The following is a 13002-nucleotide window of genomic DNA, read 5'->3' on the forward strand; positions in this document are numbered from 1 at the left end:
ATGCCTCTGTCTAGATTTTATAAGAAGATATTCTGTTTCCAATGAAATATTCACAGTTATCCAAATATCCACTTGCAGATTCTACAAAAAGAGTGTTTCCAAACTGCTCCATTAAAAGAAAGGTTGAATTCGGTTAGTTGAGGACACATATCAGAAAGAAGTTTCTGAGAATGCTTCTGTCTAGATTTAATATTAAGATATATTGTTTCCTACGAAATATTTAGAGGTATTCAAATATCCACTTACAGATTCTTCAAAAAGCGTGTTCCAAACTCCTGTATCAAAAGAAAGGTTCAACTCCGTTTGTTGAGGACACACATCACAAAGAATTTTCTGAGAATGCTTCTGTCTAGATTTTAGATGAAGATATTCCCGTTTCCAACGAAATCGTTAGAGGTATCCAAATATCCACTTACAGATTCTACAAAAACAGTGTTTCCAAACTGCTCTATCAAAAGAAAGGTTGAACTCTGTTAGTTGAGGACACACATCACAAAGAAGTTTCTGAGAATGCTTCTGTCTAGGTTTTATATGAAGACATTCCCGTTTCCAACGGTATCTTCACAATTATCGAAATATCCACTTGCAGATTCTACAAAAAGAGTGTTTCCAAACTGGTCTATCAAAAGAAAGGTTGAACTCTGTTAGTTGAGGACACTCATCACAAAGAAGTTTCTGAGAGTGCTTCTCTCCTGATTTTATATGAAGATATTCCCGTTTCCAATGAAATCTTCAGAGTTATCCCAATATACAGTTGCATCTTCTACAGAAAGAGGGTTTCCCAATTGCTGTACAAAAAAAAGGTTGAACTCTGTTAAATGAGGACACACATCACAAAAAACGTTCTGAGAATGCTTCTGTCTAGATTTTATTTGAAGATATTCCCGTTTCCAACGAAATCTTCTCAGTTATCCAAATATCCACTTGCCGATTCTACAAAAAGAGGGTTTCCAAACTCCTGTATCAAAAGAAAGGTTGAACTCTGTTAGTTGAGGACACTCATCACAAAGAAGTTTCTGAGAATGCTTCTGTCTAGATTTTATATGAAGATATTTCCGTTCCCAACAAAATCTTCACAGTTATCCAAATATCCACTTGCAGTTTCTACAAAAAGAGTGTTTCCAAACTACTGTATCAATAGAAAGGGTCAACTCTTAGTCGAGGACACACATCCCAATTAAGTTTCTGAGAATCCTTCTGTCTCGTTTTTATGGGAAGATATTTCCTTTTCACCAAAGGCCTGAATTCGCTCGAAATGTCCACTTCCATATACTACAGAAAGAGTGTTTTAACCCTGCTCTGTGAAAGGCAATGTTCAGCTCTGTGACTTGAATGCAGATATCACAAAGTAGTTTCTGACAGTGCTTCTGTCTAGATTTTAGATGAAGATATTCCCGTTTCCAACGAAATCATTAGAGCTATCCAAATATCAACTCACAGATTCTACAAAATGAGTGTTTCCAAACTGCTTTTTCTAAAGAAAGGTTGAACTCTGTTAGTTGAGAACACACATCACGAAGAAGTTTCTGAGAATGCTTCTGTCTAGATTTTATATGAAGATATTCCCGTTTCCAATGAAATCTTCTCACTTGTCCAAATATCCACTTGCAGATTCCACAAAAAGAGTGTTTCCAAACTGCTGTATCAAAAGAAATGTTCAACTCGGTTACTTGAGGACACACATCACAAACAAGTTTCTGAGAATCCCTCTGTCTCGTTTTTATGGGAATATATTTCGTTTTTCACCATAGGCCAGAATGTGCTCGAAATGTCCACTTCCAGATGCTACAGAAGGAGTTTTTCAAACCTGGTCTATGAAAGGGAATGTTCAGCTCTGTGACTTGAATGCAGATATCACAAAGAAGTTTCTGACAGTGCTTCTGTCTAGATTTCAGATGAAGATATTCCCGTTTCCACTGAAATCGTTAGAGCTATCCAAATATCCACTTACAAATTCTACAAAAAGAATGTTTCAAAACTGCTCAATGAAAAGAAAGGTTGAACTCTGTTACTTGAGGGCACTCATCAAGAAGAAGTTTCTGAGAATGCTTCTGTCTAGATTTTATATGAAGATATTCCCGTTTCCAATGAAATCTTCACATTTATCCAAATATCCACTTGCAGATTCTACAAAAAGAGCGTTTCCAAACTGCTCTATTAAAAGAAAGGTTGAACTCGGTTAGTTGAGGACAGACATCACAAAGAAGTTTCTGAGAATGCTTCTGTCTAGATTTTATATGAAGATATACCCGTTTCCAATGAAATCTTTAAACGTATTCAAATATCCACTTACAGATTCTACAAAAAGCGTGTTCCCAAACTCCTGTATCAAAAGAAATGTGGAACTCCGTTAGTTGAGGACACACATCACAAAAAACGTTCTGAGAATGCTTCTGTCTAGATTTTATATGAAGATATTCCCGTTTCCAACGAAATCTTCTCAGTTATCCAAATATCCACTTGCAGATTCCACAAAAATTGTGTTTCCAAACTGCTGTATCAAAAGAAATGTTCAACTCGGTTACTTGAGGACACACATCCCAAATAAGTTTCTGAGAATCCCTCTGTCTCGTTTTTATGGGAAGATATTTCGTTTTTCACCATAGGACTGAATACGCTCGAAATGTCCACTTCCAGATGCTACAGAAGGAGTGTTTCAAACCTGGTCTATGAAAGGGAATGTTCAGCTCTGTGACTTGAATGCAGATATCACAAAGTAGTTTCGGACAGTGCTTCTGTCTAGATTTCAGATGAAGATATTCCCGTTTCCACTGAAATCGTTAGAGCTTTCCAAACATCCACTTACAAATTCTACAAAAAGAATGTTTCCAAACTGCTCAATGAAAAGAAAGGTTGAACTCTGTTAGTTGAGGGCACTCATCAAAAAGAAGTTTCTGAGAATGCTTCTGTCTAGATTTTATATAAAGATATTCCCGTTTCCAATGAAATCTTCACAGTCATCCAAATATCCACTTACAGATTCTACAAAAAGTGTGTTTGCAACCTGCACTACAAAGGAAAGGTTGAACTCTCTTAGTTGAGGACACACATCACAAAGAAGCTGCTGAGAATGCTTCTGGGTAGATTTTATATGAAGATATTCCCGTTTACAATGAAACCTTTAGAGGTATTCAAACATCCACATATAGATTCTAAAAAAAGCGTGTTCCCAAACTGCTGTATCAAAAAAAGTTTGTACTCTGTTAGTTTAGGACACACATCACAAAGAAGTTTCTGAGAATGCTTCTGTCTACATATTATATGAAGATATTCCCGTTTCCAAAGAAATCTTCACAGTTATCCTAATATCCACTTGCAGATTCTACAAAAAGAGTGTTTCCAAATTACTGTATCAATACAAACGTTCAAATCTGTTAGTTGAGGACGCACATCCCAATTAAGTTTCTGAGAATCCTTCTTTCTCGTTTTTATGGGAAGTGATTCCCGTTTTCACCTTAGGCCTGAAATATTTCAAAATGTCCACTTCCAGATACTACAGAAAGAGCTTTCCAAACCTGGTCTATGAAAGGGAATGTTCAGCTCGGCGACTTGAATGCTGATATCACAAATCTGTTTCTGACAGTGCTTCTGTCTAGATTTTAGATGAAGATATTCCCGTTTCCAAAGAAATCTTCACATTTATTCAAATATCCACATGCAGATCCTACAAAAAGAGTGTTTCCAAACTGCTGTATCAAGAGAAAGTTTCAACTGTGTTAGTTGAGGACACACATCACAAAGAAGTTTCTGAGAATGCTTCTGTCTAGATTTTATATGAAGATATTCCGGTTCCCAATGAAATCTTTACAATTATCCAAATATCCACTTGCAGATCCTACAAAAAGGGTGTTTCCAAACTGCTCTATCAAAAGAAAGGTTGAACTCTGCTAGTTGAGGACACACATCACAAAGCAGTTTCTGAGAATGCTTCTGTGTAGATTTTACATGAAGATATTCCCGTTCCCAAAGAAATCTTCAAAGTTATGAAAAAATCCACTTGCAAATTCTGCAAAAAGAGTGTTTCCCAACTGCTGTATCAAAAGAAAATTTCAACTCTGTTAGTTGAGGACACCCATCCCAAATAAGTTTCTGAGAATCCTTCTGTCTCGTTTTTATGGGAAGATATTTCCGTTTTCACCATAGACCTGAATGCGCTCGAAATGTCCGCTTCCAGATACTACAGAAAGAGTGTTTCAAACCTCGTCTATGAAAGGGAATGTTCAGCTCTGTGACTTGAATGCAGATATCACAAAGTAGTTTCTGACAATGCTTCTGTCTAGGTTTAAGATGAAGATATTCCCGTTTCCAAAGAAATCGTTAGAGCTGTGCAAATATCCTCTTACAGATTCTACAAAAAGAGTGTTTCCAAACTGCTCTATCTAAAAAAAGGTTGAAGTCTGTTAGCTGAGGACACAAATCACAAGGAAGGTTCTACGAATACTTCTGTCTAGATTTTATATGAAGATATTCCGCTTTCCAACGAAATCTTCACAGTTATCCAAATATCCACACGCAGATTCTACCAAAGAGTGTTTGAAATCTGCAGTATAAAGGAAAGGTTGAACTCTGTTAGTTGAGGACACACATTGCAAAGAAGCTTCTGAGAATGCTTCTGTCTACATTTTACATGAAGATATACCCGTTTCCAATGAAATCTTCACAGTTATCCAAATATCCACTTGCAGATTGTACAAAAAGAGTGTTTACAAACTACTGTATCAACAGAAAAGTTCAACTCTGTTAGTTGAGGACATTCATCACAAAGAAGTTTCTGAAAATGCTTCTGTCTAGATTTTATATGAAAATATTCCCGTTTCCAACGAAATCGTTAGAGGTATCCAAATATCCACTTACAGATACTACAAAAAGAGTGTTTCCAAACTGCCGTGTGAAAAGGAAGTTTGAACTCTGTTAGTTGAGGACACACATCACGAAGTTTCTGAGAATGCTTCCGTCTAGATTTTATATGAAGATATTACCGATTCCAATGAAATCTTCACATTTATCCAAATATCCACTTGCAGATTCTACAAAAAGAGTGTTTGGAAAATGCTGCATCAAAAGAAAGGTTGTACTCTGTTAGTGGAGGACACACATCACAAAGAAGTTTCTGAGAATGTTTCTGTCTAGATTTTATATGAAGATATACCCGTTTCCAATGAAACCTTCACAGTTATCCAAATATCCACTTGCAGATTCTACAAAAAGAGTGTTTCCAAACTACTGTATCAATAGAAAAGTTCAACTCTGTTAGTTGAGGACACACATCCCAATTAAGTTTCTGAGAATCTTTCTGTCTCGTTTTTATTGGAAGATATTTCCGTTTTCACCATAGGCCTGAATTCGCTCGAAATGCCCACTTCCAGATACTACAGAAAGTGTGTTTCAAACCTAAACTATGAAAGGGAATGTTCAGCTCTGTGACTTGAATGCAGATATCGCAAAGTAGTTTCTGACAGTGCTTCTGTCTAGATTTTAGATGAAGATATTCCCGTTTCCAACGATATCGTCACAGTTATACAAATATCCACTTGCAGATTCTACAAAAAGAGTGTTTCCAAACTGCTCTATCAAAAGAAAGGTTGTACTCTGTTAGTGGAGGACACACATCACAAAGAAGGCACTGAGAATGCTTCTGTCTAGATTTTGTATGAAGATTTTCCCATTTCTAACGAAATCGTTAGAGATATCCAATTATCCACTTACAGATTCTACAAAAAGAGAGTATCCAAACTGCTGTATCAAAAGAATGTTTGAACTCTGTTAGTTGAGGACACACATCACAAAGAAGTTTCTGGGAATGCTTCTGTTTGTATTTTATATGAAGATATTCCCATTTCCAAAGAAATCTTCACAGTTATCCAAATATCCACTTGCAATTTCTACAGAAAGATTGTTGCCAAACTGCTGTATCAAAAGAATGGTTGAACTCTGTTAGTTGAGGACACTCATCACAAAGAAGTTTCTCAGAATGCTTCTGTCTAGATTTTATATGAAGATATTCCCTTTTCCAACGAAATCTACACATTTATCCAAATATCCACTTGCACATTCTACAAAAAGGGTGTTTCCAAACTGCTGTATCAAAAGAAATGTTGAACTATGTTAGTTGAGGTCACTCATCACAAAGAAGTTTATCAGAATGCTTCTGTCTAGATTTTATATGAAGATATTCCCTTTTCCAACGAAATCTTCACAGTTATCCAAATATCCACTTGCAGATTCTAAAAAAAGGGTGTTTCCAAACTACTGTATCAATAGAAAACATAAACTCTGTTAGTTGAGGACACACATCCCAATTAAGTTTCTGAGAATCTCTCTGTCTCGTTTTTATGGCAAGATATTTCCATTTTCACCATAAGCCTGAATTCGCTCGAAATGTCCACCTCCAGATATTACAGAAAGAGTGTTTCAAACCAGGTCTATGAAAGGGAATGTTCAGCTCTGTGACTTGAATGCAGATATCACAAAGTATTTTCTCACCGTGCTTCTGTCTAGATTTTAGATGAAGAAATTCCCATTTCCAACGAAATCTTCACAGTTGTCCAAACATCCACTTGCAGATTAAACAAAAAGAGTGTTTCCAAAGTGCTGTATCAAAAGAAATGTTCAACTCGGTTACTTGAGGACACACATCCCAAATAAGTTTCTGAGAATCCCTGTGTCTCGTTTTTATGGGAGGATACTTCGTTTTTCACCATAGGCCTGAATGCGCTCGAAATGTCCACTTCCAGATACTACAGAAAGAGTGTTTCCAACCTGGTCTATGAAAGGGAATGTTCAGCACTGTGACTTGAATGCAGATATCACAAAGCAGTTTCTGACAGTGCTTCTGTCCAGATTTTAGGTGAGGATATCCCCGTTTCCAACGAAATCGTTAGAGCTATCCAAATATCCACTTACAGATTCTACAAAAACAATGTTTCCAAACTGCTCTATCTAAAGAAAGGTTGAACTCTGTTAGTTGAGGACACACACCACAAACAAGTTTCTGAGAATGCATCTGTCTATAATTTATATGAAGATATTCCCGTTTCCAACGAAATCTTCAAAGTTATCCAAATATCCACTTGCAGTTTCTACAAGAAGAGTGTTTTCAAACTACTGTATCAAGAGAAAGGGTCATCGCTGTTAGTTGAGGACACACATCCAAATTAAGTTTCTGAGAATCCTTCTATCTCGTTTTTATGGGAAGATATTTCCTTTTCCCATTAGGCCTGAATTCGCTCGAAATGTCCACTTCCAGATACTACAGAAAGAGTGTTTCAAACCTGCTCTATGAAAGGGAATGTTCAGCTCTGTGACTTGAATGCAGATATCATAAAGTAGTTTCTGAGAGTGTTTATGTCTAGATTTTAGATGATGATATTCCCGTTTCCAACGAAATCGTTACAGCTATCCAAATATCCACGTACAGATTCTTCAAAAAGAGTGTTTCCAAAAAGGTCTATCTAAAGACAGGTTCAACTCTGTTAGTTGAGGACACACATGACGAAGAAGTCTCTGAGAATGCTTCTGTCTAGATTTTATATGCAGATATTCCCGTTTCCAACGAAATCTTCCCAGTTGTCTAAATATCCACTGGCAGATTCCGCAAAAAGAGTGTTTCCAAACTGCTGTATCAAAAGAAATGTTTAACTCGGTTACTTGAGGACACACATCCCAAATAAGTTTCTGAGAATCCTTCTGTGTCGTGTTTATGGGAAGATATTTCTTTTCTCACCATAAGCCCGAATTCGCTCGAAATGTCCAGTTCCAGATATTACAGGAAGAGTATTTCAATCCTGGTCTATGAAAGGGAAGGTTCAGCTCTGTGACTTGAATTCATATATCTCAAAGTAGTTTCTGACAGTGCTTCTGTCTAGATTTTAGATGAAGATATTCCCGTTTCCAATGAAATCTTCACAGTTATCCAAATATCCACTTGCAGATTCTAAAAAAAGAGTGTTTCGAAACTGCTGTATCAAAACAAAGGTTGTACTCTATTAGTGGAGGACACACATCACAAAGAAGGTTCTGAGAATGCTTCTGTCTCGATTTTACATGAAGATATTCCCGTTTCCAACGAAATCATTAGAGGTATCCAAATATCCACTTAGAGATTCTAGAAAAAGAGAGTATCCAAACTGCTGTATCAAAAGAAAGTTTGAATTCGGTTAGTTGAGGACACACATCACAAAGAAGATTATGAGAATGCTTCTGTCTAGATTTTATATGAAGATATTCCCGTTTCCAATGAAATCTTCACAGTTATCCAAATATCCACCTGCAATTTCTACAGAAAGATTGTTGCCAAACTGCTGTATCAAAAGAAAGGTTGAACTCTGTTAGTTGAGGACACTCATCACAAAGAAGTTTCTGAGAATGCTTCTGTCTAGATTTTATATGAAGATATTCACGTTTCTAACGAAATCTTCACAGTCATCCAAATATCCACTTGCAGATTCTACAAAAAGAGTGTGTCCAAACTGCTGTATCAAAAGAAATGTTGAACTCTGTTAGTTAAGGACACACATCAGAAAGAAGTTTCTGAGAATGTTTCTGTCTAGATTTTGTATGAAGATATTCCCGTTTCCAAAGACATCTTCACAGATATCAAAATATCCACTTGCAATTTCTACAGAAAGTGTGTTTCCAAGCTGCTGTATCAAAAGAAATGTTGAACTCTGTTTGTTGAGGACACACATCCCAAATACTTTTTTGAGAATCCTTCTGTCTCGTTTTTATGGGAAGATATTTCCTATTGCACCATAGACCAGAATGCGCTCGAAATGTCCGCTTCCAGATACTACAGAAAGAGTGTTTCAAACCGGCTCTATGAAAGGGAATGTTCAGCTCTGTGACTTGAAGGCAGATATCACAAAGTAGTTTCTGACAGTGCTTCTGTCTAGATTGTAGATGAAGGTATTCCCGTTTCCAACGAAATCATTAGAGCTATGCAAATATCCACTTCCTGATTCTACAAAAAGAGAGTATTCAAACTGCTGTATCAAAAGAAAGGTTGAACTCTGTTAGTTGGGGACACGCATCACAACGAAGTTTCTGAGAATGCTTCTGTCTAAATTTTATATGAAGATATTCCCGTTTCCAACGAAGTCTTCACAGTTATCCAAATATCCACTTGCAGATTCCACTAAAAGAGTGTTTCCAAACTACTGTATCAATAGAAATGTCCAACTCTGTTAGTTGACGACACACATCCCAATTAAGTTTCTGAGAATCCTTCTGTCTCATTTTTATGGGAAGATATTTCCATTTTCAACATAGGCCTGAATTCGCTCGAAATGTCCACTTCGAGATACTACAGATAGAGTGTTTCAAACGTGATCTGTGAAAGGGAATGTTCAGCTCTGTGACTTGAATGCAGATATCACCAAGTAGTTTCTGACTGTGCTTCTGTCTAGATTTTAGATGAAGATATTCAAGTTTCCAATGAAATTGTTAGAGCTATCCAAATATCCACGTACAGATTGTACAAAAAGAGTGTTTCCAAACTGCTCTATCTAAAGAAATGTTGAACTCTGTTAGCTGAGGACACACACCACAAAGAAGTCTCTGACAATGCTTCTGTGTATATTTTCTATGAAGATATTCCCGTTTACAACGAAATATTCACAGTTATCCAAATATCCACTTGCAGATTCTACCAAAAGTGTGTTTCCAAAGTGCTGCATCAAAAGAAAGGATGTACTCTGATAGTGGAGGACACACATCACAAAGAAATTTCTAAGAATGCTCCTGTCTAGATTTTATATGAAGGTATTACCGTTTCTAACGAAATCGTTAGAGGAATCCAAATATCCACTTACAGATTCTACAGAAAGGGAGTATCCAAACTGCTGTATCAAAAGAAAATCTGAACTCTGTTAGTTGAGGACACACATCACAAAGAAGTTTCTGAGAATGTTTCTGTCTAGACTTTATATGAAGATATTCCCGTTTAGAACGAAATCTTCACAGTTATCCAAATATCCAATTGCAGATTCTACCAAAAGAGCGTTCCCAAACTGCTGTATCAAAAGAAAGGTTGAACTCTGTTAGTGGAGGACACTCTTCACAAAGAAGTTTCTGAGAATTCTTCTGTCTAGATTTTATATGAAGATATTCCCGTTTACAACGAAATCTTCACAGTTATCCAAATATCCACTTGTCGATTCTACAAAAAGTGGGTTTCCAAGCTGCTGTATCAAAAGAAAGGTTGAACTCTGTTAATTGAGGACACTCATTACAAAAAGTTTCTGGGAATGCTTCTGTCTAGATTTTAGATGAAGATATTCCCGTTTCCAACGAAATCTTTAGAAGTACTCAAATATCCACTTACAGATTCTACAAAAAGTGTGTTCCCAAACAGCTGTATCAAAAGAAAGTTTGAACTCTGTTAGTTGAGGACACGCATCACAAAGAAGTTTCTGAGAATGCTTCTGTCTTGAATTTATATGAAGATATTCCCGTTTCCAACGAAATCTTCACAGTTATCCAAATATCCACTTGCAGATTATACAAAAAGTGTTTCCAAACTACTGTATCAATACTAAGGTTCAACTGTGTTAGTTGTCGACACACATCCCAATTAAGTTTCTGTGATTCCTTCTGTCTCACTTTTATGAGCAGATATTTCCGTTTTCACCATAGGCCTGAATTCGCTCGAAATGTCCACTTCCAGATACTACAGAAAGTGTGTTTCAAACCTGCTCTATGAAAGGGAATGTTCAGCTCTGTGACTTCAATGCAGATATCACAAAGTAGTTTCTGACTGTCCTTCTGTCTAGATTTTAGATGAATATATTCCCGTTTCCAAAGAAATCTTCACAGTTATCCAAATATCCACTTGCAGATTCTACAAACAGAGTGTTTCCAAACTGCTCTATCAAAAGAAAGGTTGAACTCTGTTAGTTGAGGACACACATCACAACGAAGTTTCTGAGAATGCTTCTGTCTAGATTTTATATGAAGATATTCCCGTTTCCAACAAAATCTTTAGAAGTACTCAAATATCCACTTACAGATTCTACAAGAAGCGTGTTCCGAAACTGCTGTATCAAAAGAAAGTTTGAACTCTGTTAGTTGAGGACACGCATCACAAAGAAGTTTCTGAGAATGCTTCTGTCTTCATTTTATATGAAGATGTTCCCGTTTACAACGAAATCTTCACAGTTATCCAAATATCCACTTGCAGATTCTACAAAAAGAGTGTTTCCAAACTACTGTATCAATATTAAGGTTCAACCCTGTTAGTTGACGACACACATCCCAATTAAGTTTCTGAGAATCCTTCTGTCTAATTTTTCTGGGCAGATATTTCCTTTTTCACCATAGGCCGGAATTCGCCCGAAATGTCCACTTCCGGATACTACAGAAAGAGTGTTTCAAATCTGCCCTATGAAAGGGAATGTTCAGCTCTGAGACTTGAATTCAGATATCACAAAGTAGTTTCTGACAGTGCTTCTGTCTAGATTTTAGAGGAAGATATTCCCGTTTCCAACGAAATCGTTAGAGCAATCCAAATATCCACTTACAGATTCTACAAACAGAGTGCTTCCAAACTGCTCTATCTAAAGAAAGGTTGAACTCTGTTAGTTGAGGACACACATGACAAAGAAGTTTCTGAGAATGCATCTGTCTAGATTTTATATGAAGATATTCCCGTTTTCAACGAAATCTTCACAGTTATACAAATATCCACTTGCAGATTCTACAACCAGAGTGTTTCCAAAGTGCTGTTTCTAAAGAAAGGTTGTACTGTGTTAGTGGAGGACACACATCACAAAGAAGCTTCTGAGAATGCTTCTGTAAAGATTTTATATGAAGATATTCCCATTTCCAATGAAATCTTCAGAAGTACTGAAATATCCACTTACAGATTCTACAAAAAGCGTGTTCCCAAACTGCTGTATCAAAAGAAAGTTTGAACTCTGTTCTTTGAGGACACGCATCACAAAGAAGTTTCTGAGAATGCTTATGTCTGGATATTATATGAAGATATTCCCGTTTCCAACGAAATCTTCACAGTTATCCAAATATCCACTTGCAGAATCCACAAAAAGAGTGTTTCCAATCTACTGTATCAATAGAAAGGTTCACCTCTGTTAGTTGAGGACACACATCCCAAATAAGTTTCTGACAATCCTTCTGTCTCGTTTTTATGGGAAGATATTCCCTTTTTCACCGTAGTCCTCTATGCGCTCGAAATGTCCACTTCCAGATATTACAGAAAGGGTGTTTCAAACCTGCTCTATGAAAGGGAATGTTCAGCTCTGTGACATGAATGCAGATATCACAAAGTAGTTTCTGACAGTGCTTCTGTCTAGATTTTAGAGGAAGATATTCCCGTTTCCAACGAAATCGTTAGAGCAATCCAAATATCCACTTACAGATTCTACAAACAGAGTGCTTCCAAACTGCTCTATCTAAAGAAAGGTTGAACTCTGTTAGTTGAGGACACACATCACAAAGAAGTTTCTGAGAATGCTTCTGTCTAGATTTTATATGAAGATATTCCCGTTTTCAATGAAATCTTCACAGTTATACAAATATCCACTTGCAGATTCTACAACCAGAGTGTTTCCAAAGTGCTGTTTCTAAAGAAAGCTTGTACTGTGTTAGTGGAGGACACACATCACAAAGAAGCTTCTGAGAATGCTTCTGTAAAGATTTTATATGAAGATATTCCCATTTCCAATGAAATCTTCAGAAGTACTGAAATATCCACTTACAGATTCTACAAAAAGCGTGTTCCCAAACTGCTGTATCAAAAGAAAGTTTGAACTCTGTTCTTTGAGGACACGCATCACAAAGAAGTTTCTGAGAATGCTTATGTCTGGATATTATATGAAGATATTCCCGTTTCCAACGAAATCTTCACAGTTATCCAAATATCCACTTGCAGAATCTACAAAAAGAGTGTTTCCAATCTACTGTATCAATAGAAAGGTTCACCTCTGTTAGTTGAGGACACACATCCCAAATAAGTTTCTGACAATCCTTCTGTCTCGTTTTTATGGG

Source organism: Gorilla gorilla, chromosome 23 (assembly GCF_029281585.2).
Source record: "Gorilla gorilla gorilla isolate KB3781 chromosome 23, NHGRI_mGorGor1-v2.1_pri, whole genome shotgun sequence".
NCBI lineage: Eukaryota > Metazoa > Chordata > Mammalia > Primates > Hominidae > Gorilla > Gorilla gorilla.